This window comes from Bufo bufo, unplaced genomic scaffold, assembly GCF_905171765.1.
Source record: "Bufo bufo unplaced genomic scaffold, aBufBuf1.1, whole genome shotgun sequence".
NCBI classification, from domain to species: Eukaryota; Metazoa; Chordata; class Amphibia; order Anura; family Bufonidae; genus Bufo; species Bufo bufo.
The window spans coordinates 23,892-36,385 of record NW_024400330.1 but is presented as its reverse complement, the minus strand read 5'-3'; the positions used below and the strand labels follow the sequence as shown (position 1 = coordinate 36,385).

The 12,494-nt window shown below is 40.9% G+C and overlaps 1 long non-coding RNA gene across 1 annotated transcript; it reads right to left on the bottom strand.

Annotated features, from left to right (window-relative positions):
- Positions 1-642: 642 nt before the first annotated feature.
- Positions 643-12,012, bottom strand: LOC120984101. Its single transcript, XR_005775225.1, has 3 exons — positions 11,688-12,012; positions 5,596-5,644; positions 643-752 (listed from the first exon to the last, which is right to left on the bottom strand). It is a non-coding gene; the product is annotated as an uncharacterized LOC120984101 (long non-coding RNA).
- Between the last annotated feature and the right edge of the window lie 482 nt (positions 12,013-12,494).

The following is a 12,494-nucleotide window of genomic DNA, read 5'->3' as shown; positions in this document are numbered from 1 at the left end:
TTCTGAAATTCTTGTATTGTTGGATATGCCTTCTTCATAATGCCCCAATGTTTGTTAATGACACTTCTGAATTTATTAACCCAAGGGTAATACTTCACCACAAAAGGGATTCGCTCCTTTTTTTAGTTGTGCTGACATGGGAGTTACACTGTCAAATGTGTCCCTTTCTTGTCGTAGCAGAGATTCTGGATATCCTCTCATAGAAATTTCTTTGGTCATATAATTAATTCTAGTCTTCGAAATATTGTCTCGGACGCCAATATTAGGGAGACTAGAATTAATGATATGACAAAAAAAAAAAATTCACAGAATATGTGATGGACATTGAAATCCCTTACGTATTTCCTCAGGTCTTTATGATTATATACTATATTACTAACAATTAATCACGTCTTGTGCCTTTATATTGGACGTTTGTAACATCATTAATATCTATATCAATCTAATTCTTATGTACATTATACCCTGTTTGGTTTATATTTGTTGTTACCTGCATGTAACCTTGTGTATTCCCGCATGTAATTGTAGCCCGTATAGTTACTTCCTTTGTTTATATGTTTCCTTGAAATCCTGACGTCACGGCTGGTGATGTCAGGTCCGGCGGGCTATTTAAATCCCGTTAGTTGTACACTTACTTGTTTGACAAAGACTCGATTGTTGAGTCGAAACGCGTCACATTTGCTTCCTCTATGTAGCAATAAAAAACAAGCATCGCATCTACTTTTGTGAGTGTCGGTCTTTTTCCTTCACACCTGGAAGATTAAATTAGGCAGTTCTCAGACTGTATTGCCTTCCCATCCATTTTCCCCCAGAAGGCATAGGACCTGTCCAAATCCTTTAAAACACAAGAGGTCTTAAATTCCCTTAAATCTGCACTGCGAAATCTGCACTGCGAACGCATTGCACCCGCATTGAATCCGGATCCGTTCATTTCAATGGGCCTGCGTACCTGAGAGTTGTTTTTCAAGCATCACTTGTGCATTGGATGAAAATCGCAGCATGTTCTATATTCAGCGTTTTTAGCGCAACGCTGGCCCTATAGAAGTGAATGCGGCTGTGTGAAAATCACATCGCATTTGCAAGCAAGTGCGGATGCAATGCGTTTTTCACGGATGGTTTCTAAGAGATGTTGTTTGTAAACCTTCCGTTTTTTATCACACGTGTGAAAAACGCATCAATGCGCATTTCACCCACGCAATAAAAACTGAACAACTGAACGCAATCTCAGGCAAAACTGAATGAACTTGCCTTCGAAATCGCGCATTTTTAACTGAACGCATCCAGACCTAATCCGTATGGCTCGTCTGCAAGGGGCCTTACTCCCTGACTTCATTGACCCAGATCAAGTGGGCTTTGTACCTCAAAGGGAAGGAAAAGAGAACACTTACAGAATGTTACAACTGATGCCAAATCCAATAACATATCTGCAGTGCTATTAGGTACTGATGCTGAGAAAGCATTTGACCGAGTTGATCGGTCTTTTATTAAACAAGCGTTACTAAAATACAAAATTCTGGTCAAATTTATCTCTGCGATATTCTCCATGTACTCGGACACTTCTGCACAAGCAGCAGTTAATGGCCAATTCTCAAAGCCCTTTTCTATTTGTAATGGGACGAGACAGGGGTGCCCATTTTGTTATCACTATTGAAAAGCTCCTACCAAAAATATACGTTCTTGCCCCCAGGTTTGTGGTATACATTGTGGAGGGAGTGAACACAAAGTTGCTGCCGACGGCCGCGGACAACCTACTATTTATGCTATGTGACTCAACACAAGTTTTATCTCATTTGCAACCCCTTTTTAAAACTTTTGGACTTATCTCAGGCTTTAAAATCAATATGTCCAAATCACAAAACCTTTATATTCTTCATTTCCTCAACTGAGGCAGACAGTTTGAAATCCCAAACTGCCTTTAACTGGTCAAAACCGACTTTGAAATATTTAGGTATACATATATCCTCTCAAACTGAATTATATACCTTTGCTACAACACATGTCTCAAACGCTCACCTCTTGGGACGTCTCCTTCTACTCATGGATCGGATGCAAGAATCTGATCTCTAACTTAATTATGCCTAAACTGACATACCTGTTCCACACTCTACCTATACACATCCCTACTTCATTCTTTTGTTACAGTTAGGAAAATTTTTATGAAATTCATATGGCAATCCAGATTCCTTCTCTACACTCATCTGGCCCCAAACTCTAGGCGGCATGGGATTGCCAGATGTACACTTATACTATAAATCTGTTCACAATTGTTGATTGGATTCATCAACTAAAACATAAATATTGGGTTGCCATTGAGGAACAAATAGCCCAACTACCCCTTAGACGCCTTATCCTCTATAATTGTCCTCCAGTTTTACCACCCAGCATTTCCTGACTATTCACTGTCACGAACAAGCGGGTGTGAACCCACTGTGCCACGTGTCCCACCTCCTCTAAGGGTGTTGTCTAAGTGTACCCCTCGCTTCTTCACAATACCCCTGATGGTGGGGATAGACTTTCCCGAGGGGAACACCAGGTCGCTACTAGTGATGAGCGAGAACCAAAGTATTCAGGTGTTCGGCCCGAACACATTGCTATATTCGCGTGCTCGGCCGAGCACCCGAGTATAATGGAAGTCAATGGGAGACAACCAGGCACCCCCTGCTCGGAAGAGAAGAGAGTGTCTGGTTCATAAAAAAAGGTTAGAAATTGATGGAAACCCCATCAAAATGGTTTGGAAACAGCATTAAGAGGATAGTTGGATGTGTCTTAGACTCCTATTATGTACGACATACAATAGACAACCACACAAAGGCTATATGCCAAAAGCCAGGTATGTACAAGCCATCAATCTATCCATGAGACAGATAACAGCCAGCATACTTTACAATGGCAGTCTCATGCACTATGAGATATTCCAAACCAGCTCTCATCTGACTGAGAACCAGTAAACCTCAAAGTAGTTTTGCATCTGTTGGATGGCTTGGGTGGACCTGCACACCTAGATCAATATCATTAGGGCGACAAAAAGTTTTTCGATTGTCCTAACATAATATTCAATAACCTTTCTATACAGTTTTGTCATGTAAAAACTAATTTGCATAAACATGGGCATATGGGAAAGACATGCAAAGGAGCAGAATCTGTCATGAACAGCGCCCTCTATTAGTTGCATAGTGTTATGACAAGACTATTCGCTGAGATCATATTCACTATATTGCTCTAAGGTATGCTGGCTCTTATCTGTCTCATGGATAGATGGATGGCTTGTACATACCTGGCTTTTGGCATATAGCCTTTGTGTGGTTGTCTATTGTATGTTGTAAATAATAGGAGTCTAAGACGCATTCAGCTATCCTCTTAATGCTGTTTCCAAACCATTTTGATGGGGTTTTCATCATTTTCTAACCATTTTTTATGAACCAGACACCCTCTTCTCTTCCAAGCAGGGGGTGCCTGGGGTTCTCCCATTGACTTCCATTGTATTAAATTGTATTCGAGCACCCGAATTATTCGGCCGAGCACTCGGATCTGCCGAGCATAGCGATGCTCGAGCCGAACAGCAGATCGGCTGGGCATGCTCGCTCATCACTAGTCACTACCTCTTGAGGAGGGTAGGCACACGAGGCAGCTGGTTCAGAGGGACCAGGAGATACCTAAGTAGGTTCCAGAAGTACAAGCATAGTCAGGCAGGTGGGGTCGTTACCAGGAGCAACAGCGCAGGACCGAAGGATGAGGCAGAGGTGTAGTCAGACAGGCAAAAGGTCAGGGCAGGCAGCACAGAAACATGTCAGGCAATCCGGATTGGCAACAGGAGAGTCACGGCAAACAGACAGGGATCAGATGATTAGCGGAATCCAGGAACAAGGTAATAGTCAGGAGCACATGTGAGTATCAGGAGCTAGCAAACACAATGACCTTGACACTGAGGAAGGGGGCTAAGCCACTTTAGTACCTGCAGGAGAGCCTGGGTTGGTCAGCGAGGTCACATGACCCAACCCATGCAGCCTAGGGAGTGATGCACGTTGTCCCTAAGGCAGTGTAACAAGAAACCAGCAGCAAGCATGCTGTGGCCAGGGCTGAGTGGAACCTGTGGAGCAGAATCCTCAGCACCACAGCACGTACAGCAACAGAGCTAAGGACTGCAGCAGTGGACGGAAGGATCACTTCTGAGCACGGTGCCCAGGACCACGGCGGTAAGCGGGGGAACAGCGGCATACAGAAGCCGCTGTTACATTCACATTACTCACATGGACCATATGGAAATCACTGAACCTTATCCATAAGTTTGTATCGGAAGCCATAACATTGCTACAGGTCTGAGATATAGTAAATCCAAATATATGGTTACTTCAACCCAAGATTTAATCCTGACACTAGAAGAAACTAAAACGATTCTTAGAACCCCCTCACTTAACTGTCTGCCCCCACTCCACCCTTCAACGGACGCTTAAATCCTTACTGAGATATACTGACTAATAGATCATTATCCCACTTTGAATCTATGGTACAACAAATAGCAGGGGCGGATTGGGAACTTAGAAACATAGAAACATAGAATGTGTCGGCAGATAAGAACCATTTGGCAATCTAGTCTGCCCAATATACTGAATACTATGGATAGCCCCTGGCCCTATCTTATATGAAGTACCACAGTCCATATAGTCTTATATATCAAATACAGTCTTATATATCAAATACCACAGTCCATCACAAATTACTGCTGCCAACCGTCCGTTAGTGGGGCCCAGACGGCCCCCTGGGCATTGGCCCACCGGGAGAATTTCCCTGTAAGGTATATGGCCAATCCGCCCCTGACAAACAGCACCTCCTAAAAAACTCCCCTCATACTTTTATCATACTCTCTAGAGATGAGCGAATCGAATCCCACGAAGTGGCATTCGATCCGAATTTCAGGATAAATTCGATTCGCCTCAAAGCCGAATTTCCTCGTGCTTCGGTAAGCAAATTGATTTAACCTGAAATAGTGTAAAAAACAAAAATAAAAAATTCTTACCTCCTCCATTTGCTCGCGACGGGCCGTCAGCCGGCATCTTGATTGAAGATCTCGGCCGAAATCCCATGCGTGGTGACGTATGACGTCACTATGTCGTCCGGCGTGATGAGGTAATCTCACGCCATGTGAGATTTCGCGCCAGATCTTCAAGAAAGATGGTGGCGGCTGGCCCATCACGAGCAAATGGAGGCGGTAAGTTTGATTAAAAAAAAATTATTTTAATTTTACACTTTATTTAAATTTTTACACTGTTTTTACACTCATGTATGGTCGCGGCATCTGAGGGGTACAATAACAGGGGGCAGCGAAGTAATTCGTCACGAAGCCAAATCAAACTTTTGAAAAATTTGCTCATCTCTAATACTCTCTTGTCGCAACACACAACCGAAGCATCAGACCTTTCTTATATAAAAGCATGGGAAAGTGACTTACAGACAACGTTCTGTGAAACCCAACTTAAAACACTCCTGAGATCCTCAAAGATTACATCCCGATGTGCATGTATACAGGAAAGTGGTTTCAAAATCTTGGCCAGATGGTATATGACTCGAGGGAGAATACTCAAGATAGACAATTCATACCTTGTTACATGCTGGAATTTGTGAAAAAGTTGTGTTTCGTTCTTCAATGCTTTAAAAATAGAAATGACTGACAATTGATAATTGTATGATATTACAGATGGACTCATTACTCTATAACCAAGATGCTCTTGTAACTATAATTTATTGTATGTGATAATGGATATGGAGCTACCTGTTAGGAAACCTGTAAACATACATTGTTTATATAGAGAAACATCGTCAAAACTTACTGACATTATAAAAAAATAAATGCAATACCTCTCTGAGATGCTCGCTGAAAGATATTCTAGTGACAAACATAAACTATCCAATAGTACTCTTGAAAAATCTTCAGGCAGTACAACAACCTTATATCAATGAGCAAATATATATACTTGTTTTTTTTTTTCTGCCCTCCCCCTTCCATTTTTTCCCTTTCCATTTTTCCTATATGTTTTGTTTTTCAATACTTTAAAAATAGAAACTACTGATAATTGATAACAGTTTACTGAAGAAAATAGTAGGAAGTCTTTGCAATAAGGACAAATGCACACGGCTATAGTTTTCATTCACCAAAAAAAATAGAACATGTCCTATTCTTAGCCATAGACCTTTTTGCAGGAGTAAAAAAAAAAATGGCGGCATGCACTTTGCTGGTATCTGTGTTTTGCAGATCCGGTATTCGCAGACCGCAAAACAGTTAAGGCCGTGTGCATGAGCCCTAAGTCTGCACATAACTTGACATGCAGTGTCGATGTTATGTCCGCAGAATATCAATTTATGCTGTAGATTTACACTACAGATTGCATCCTTTGCTCTGGAGAAAGTATGGAATCGCTGACAAATCTGCAGTCAAAAGTATATATTATGTAGTATGAGACTGGCACTCCCTCGCATGGAAATAGAGCAATAGTAATAGTGTTGTTACACAATATTTAATTGGCAAAATATATTAAATACAACATCACAATACAATATTAAAATAACAATCGCTGCAGCGGAGACAAAATCAGTCCCTAAAAATACCTAAAATCTAAAACTTCAATAAAAACTCGAAAAAAAAGTCCAAAAAGAAGGGGACCATACGTCCTGAATGTGCAAAAAATATTGCAAGCCAAAAGTGTCAGTCTATTCCTTATAATAGTATTGGCATTCCTTTCTTGTATGCAATATAACATGCAAAAGCCAGGCACCTTTTCAAACATTCGGAATTGTCCGATATAAATATTCAATAAAGTATCCAATTGGACACCAAGTTGTTACTCACAGGTGAATGTCGATTATCCTACAATCCCAATATCCAATCCTTTTGATTTTTACTCACGGTATTTATTCACGTGGTTCTCAGTGTTTAGCGTCCCACCTGGTTCGTTCATCACTGGTCTCTATCGATCGTTATCCACAAATCTCAGATCCGGTTATATGATCAGGGTGTAATATCGCGAGAGGTGAACTTAAACTTGTACTGACCAGTTTGAATGGCTGAAAATACGGGTCTTTATCTTTGGAGCGCTCCAATTTCTTTGTGTATCTCCAAATATTAGTAGCCGAACTTTCAGTGGGGGTCACTTGTTGGGGATGTCTTTGAAAAGCACCAAACGCGTTTCGGGGATCTCCTTTCCCCTTCCTCAGTGGTGACATCCCAACTAACTGTGATTCCTTTTATATCCCTTTTAAGATGCATGTAAGATCAGATCTGGAGTAAGGGATCTGCTCTGGAACACCAAAATCTGGTCTGGAACAAAAACGATGGAGTAAGGTAAGATCAATCTAAAATTCGCATTATTAGGTGTAGTTTGTTGTGTTTTTGGTAAAAGAAACGTTCCTCTCGGTATGTTTCTTATTTTCTCAAGTGCTTCCTCTATGGTTTCGGATGGGTATTCTCTCTCTAAAAATTTTTCTTTCATAATTGACGCCTCCATTTCAAATTGTGAGCTCTCCGTACAGTTTCGTTTTAGACGCCGAAATTGGCCAAAGGGGACATTTAGAAGCCAATTCGGTAGATGACAGCTCGAATATCGAATAAAACCATTCCTCGCTATCGGCTTTTGATGTGTTGGGCCTACCCACCATATAACACGTGAACAGATGCACCGTCACTTTATCTATCAGGATAATATATGTAACATTATATTTATTTCACTTGTATGTTTCATATTTATGTAATGTTATTTATGAAGTTAATATTCATAATATAGCACTTAGAATTGATTTTTGTTTCAGGATATCTGCACATTGATATATTTTGTTATGGATCAACCATTTAGCAACCTTTCTGGACTATTTCTGTCATAGACTAGATTAATTAGACCATGGGACACATTATACCATAAAAAACGCGTTGTCCCCCCAAAGAAACGCATGGAAACCGCAAATGCGTTTTTTTGGTTCCAGACCAGATTTTGGTGTTCTATAGCAGATTCTTCACTCCAGATTTGATATTATATGCATCTTGTCCACCATCCAACACTTGAACAGATGCACGGTCACCTTATTGATTAGTATACTATATATAATATTATATTTATTTCACTTGTATGTTTTACACTTATGTAATGTTATTTAAGAAATTAATATCCACAGTATAGCACTTAGAACTGATTGTCGTTACAGGATATCCGCATATTGATATATTTTGTTATGAATTGACCATTTAGTAACCTTTCTGGACTATTTCCTTTATAGACTAGACTAATTAGACCATGGGGCACAATATACTGCAAAAAACCCATCGTTTTTGTTCCAGACCAGATTTTGGTGTTCCAGAGCAGATCCCTTACTCCAGATCTGATCTTACATGCATCTTAAAAGGGATATAAAAGGAATCACAGTTAGTTGGGATGTCACCACTGAGGAAGGGGAAAGGAGATCCCCGAAACGCGTTTGGTGCTTTTCAAAGACATCCCCAACAAGTGACCCCCACTGGAAGTTCGGCTACTAATATCCGGAGATACACAAAGAAATTGGAGCGCTCCAAAGATAAAGACCCGGATTTTCAGCCATTCAAATTGGTCAGTACAAGTTTAAGTTCACCTCTCGCGATATTACACCCTGATCGTATAACCGGATCTGAGATTTGTGGATAACGATCGATAGAGACCAGTGACGAACGAACTAGGTGGGACGCTAAACACTGAGAACCACGTGAATAAATACCGTGAGTAAAAATCAAAAGGATTGAATATTGGGATTGCAGGATAATCGACATTCACCTGTGAGTAACAACTTGGTGTCCGATTGGATACTTTATTGAATATTTATATAGGACAATTCCGAATGTTTGAAAAGGTTCCTTGCATGGATTTTGCATGTTATATTGCATACAAGAAAGGAATGCCAATACTATTATAAGGAATAGACTGACACTTTTGGCTTGCGATATTTTTTGCACATTCAGGACGTATGGTCCCCTTCTTTTTGGACTTTTTTTCGAGTTTTTATTGAAGTTTTAGATTTTAGGTATTTTTAGGGACTGATTTTGTCTCCGCTGCAGCCATTGTTATTTTAATATTGTATTGTGATGTTGTATTTAATATACACTGCTCAAAAAAATTAAGGGAACACTTAAACAACACAATGTAACTCCAAGTCAATCACACTTCTGTGAAATCAAACTGTCCACTTAGGAAGCAACACTGAGTGACAATCAATTTCACATGCTGTTGAGCAAATGGGATAGACAACAGGTGGAAATTATAGGCAACTAGCAAGACACCCCCAATAAAGGAGTGGTTCTGCAGGTGGTGACCACAGACCATTTCTCAGTTCCTTTGCTTCCTGGCTGATGTTTTGGTCACTTTTGAATGCTGGCGGTGCTTTCACTCTAGTGGTAGCATGAGACGGAGTCTACAACCCACACAAGTGGCTCAGGTAGTGCAGCTTATCCAGGATGGCACATCAATGCGAGCTGTGGCAAGAAGGTTTGCTGTGTCTGTCAGCGTAGTGTCCAGAGCATGGAGGCGCTACCAGGAGACAGGCCAGTACCTCAGGAGACGTGGAGGAGGCCGTAGGAGGGCAACAACCCAGCAGCAGGACCGCTACCTCCGCCTTTGTGCAAGGAGGAGCACTGCTAGAGCCCTGCAAAATGACCTCCAGCAGGCCACAAATGTGCATGTGTCTGCTCAAACGGTCAGAAACAGACTCCATGAGGGTGATATGAGGGCCCGACGTCCACAGGTGGGGGTTGTGCTTACAGCCCAACACCGTGCAGGACGTTTGGCATTTGCCAGAGAACACCAAGATTGGCAAATTCGCCACTGGTGCCCTGTGCTCTTCACAGATGAAAGCAGGTTCACACTGAGCACATGTGACAGACGTGACAGAGTCTTGAGGCGCCGTGGAGAACGTTCTGCTGCCTGCAACATCCTCCAGCATGACCGGTTTGGCATTGGGTCAGTAATAGTGTGGGGTGGCATTTCTTTGGAGGGCCGCACAGCCCTCCATGTGCTCGCCAGAGGTAGCCTGACTGCCATTAGGTACCGAGATGAGATCCTCAGACCCCTTGTGAGACCATATGCTGTTGCGGTTGGCCCTGGGTTCCTCCTAATGCAAGACAATGCTAGACCTCATGTGGCTGGAGTGTGTCAGCAGTTCCTGCAAGACGAAGGCATTGATGCTATGGACTGCCCCCCCCCCCCCAGACCTGAATCCAATTGAGCACATCTGGGACATCATGTCTCGCTCTATCCACCAACGTCACGTTGCACCACAGACTGTCCAGGAGTTGGCAGATGCTTTAGTCCAGGTCTGGGAGGAGATCCCTCAGGAGACCGTTCGCCACCTCATCAGGAGCATGCACAGGTGTTGTAGGGAGGTCATACAGGCACGTGGAGGCCACACACACTACTGAGCCTCATTTTGACTTGTTTTAAGGACATTACATCAAAGTTGGATCAGCCTGTAGTGTGTTTTTCCACTTTAATTTTGAGTGTGACTCCAAATCCAGACCTCCATGGGTTAAAAAATTGGATTTCCATTTTTTTTATTTTTGTGTGATTTTGTTGTCAGCACATTCAACTATGTAAAGAACAAAGTATTTCAGAAGAATATTTATTTAATTCAGATCTAGGATGTGTTATTTTTGTGTTCCCTTTATTTTTTTGAGCAGTGTATTTTTCCAATTAAATATTGTGTAACAACACTATTACTATTGCTCTATTTCCATGCCAGGGAGTGCCAGTCTCATACTACATAATATATACTTTTTATTACGCCTTTGTTGATTTGAGTGAATCAATTTGAGACTAGAGCACCCAATCCAGAATTTTAAGGGGAGTGAGCGTTTTGTCTATACTACTTTTTCCAAATCTGCAGTCAAATCTGTGACAAAATTGGCATGAAACCTATGCGGATTTGGCTGCAAATTCATTGCAAATTTTGCTGAAGATCCATAGCAATATCCGTGTAGGTTTTTTTTGCTATAAAATTTGTCCCTTGTGGACTTACCCATAATACGTCAGTACCCTGACTCTTTAGGGTACGTCTACATGGTGATATGCATGTGGGCTGCAACCGACCGCAACACACAAATCACAAAAAATCCAATACTGCTGCATTTTATATTTTTTTGCAAATCACGATACAGTTGCTGCAAACGTGCGAGTCGCTCTACGACTCCATTCATTCTCATGGCAGCCCCGCGACTCTGCGATCCATGGTCGCATGACGGCTGTTGCAAAAATTACCAAAATTGCCATGCAGATGTAACCTATCATCGAAAGTGTATCCATGCTGACAGGTGTCTATATAAGCAATGATATTCTTTACTAATATTAAATTGCTTTAAACCGTGTCTAGGTATATAGTGCTGACACACTGTAATATACATTCTGTAGTAGAAGCTAGAGAGTATCGGCATTATTTTATATAGAGGATAAATTACAACACAAGCACTGTACTGAACTTGTTCACAATACTTCATTCATATCCATTCAAAACCCTTTCAAAACCTTTCACAAAATGTATTTTATACATAATACTGAATCACTATAAAGCAATGCATTTCTTAAATTGAGATATCTAAAGATTTTCAAAGCCAAGTTATACATTTCGATCTATGCATTATCCATCTAAAATACAATTTTTATGGTACATTATACTATACTTTATATTACCTTGAAATCTTCCTGTAATTTTCTCCTTTTTCTATGTCTTATTATTTTTTACACGAATCCAAACAAGTTCTGTCAGCTTGTTAATGCAGGGAAGTAGAAACTGAGAGTTGAGGGAGGATAATAACAACATATAAATACCATGAAAGTCCTGGGAGGGCACACTGAGTTGCTTTAACCCTTTAAGTACACAGTCAGTTTTGACCTTAAAGGGGTTATCCTATGACTAATGTAAAAAATGAAAATCAGACATCATGTAGTACATGACAATCTCTTTCTAACAAAGCTATAACCTGCCCTGTACCTTACATGGATCCAGAGATCTCACCTTTCATTGCTCTGCTGGATTTATATCAATCTGGCATCTTAAGGGGAGTGTCTTTTATGCTGTAGATAAGGGGGGCGTGTCCATGCTCTCCCTATCACAGCTAAGGAGACAGTTGAAGGCTGAAACTGAGCATATTTGGCCTTCTCATTGAGCAGGTCAAAGAAATAAGAATAAAAACAAACAGCAGGTGGCGCTGTACACATGCATTTTATTGAATAACTCAGTAGCTAGGCAAAATGTTTAATTTTATGCAATTACAAAAGTATTCCGATCCAGGTGCTGGTCTGAAAACTGTAGAGTATTTTTTGTGGGAGAACCCCTTTAATGTCACAGCCCCAGTTTTCTAATCTGCATTATGTAATAACTTTGCAGTGATTTAACTTATGAGATTGTTTTTTTTTTTGTTTGTGACAAATACATCATGTGAGTGGTACGTTATGGTCAATTTGATTGGCTAAATTTATATAAACCTCTGAAATTTA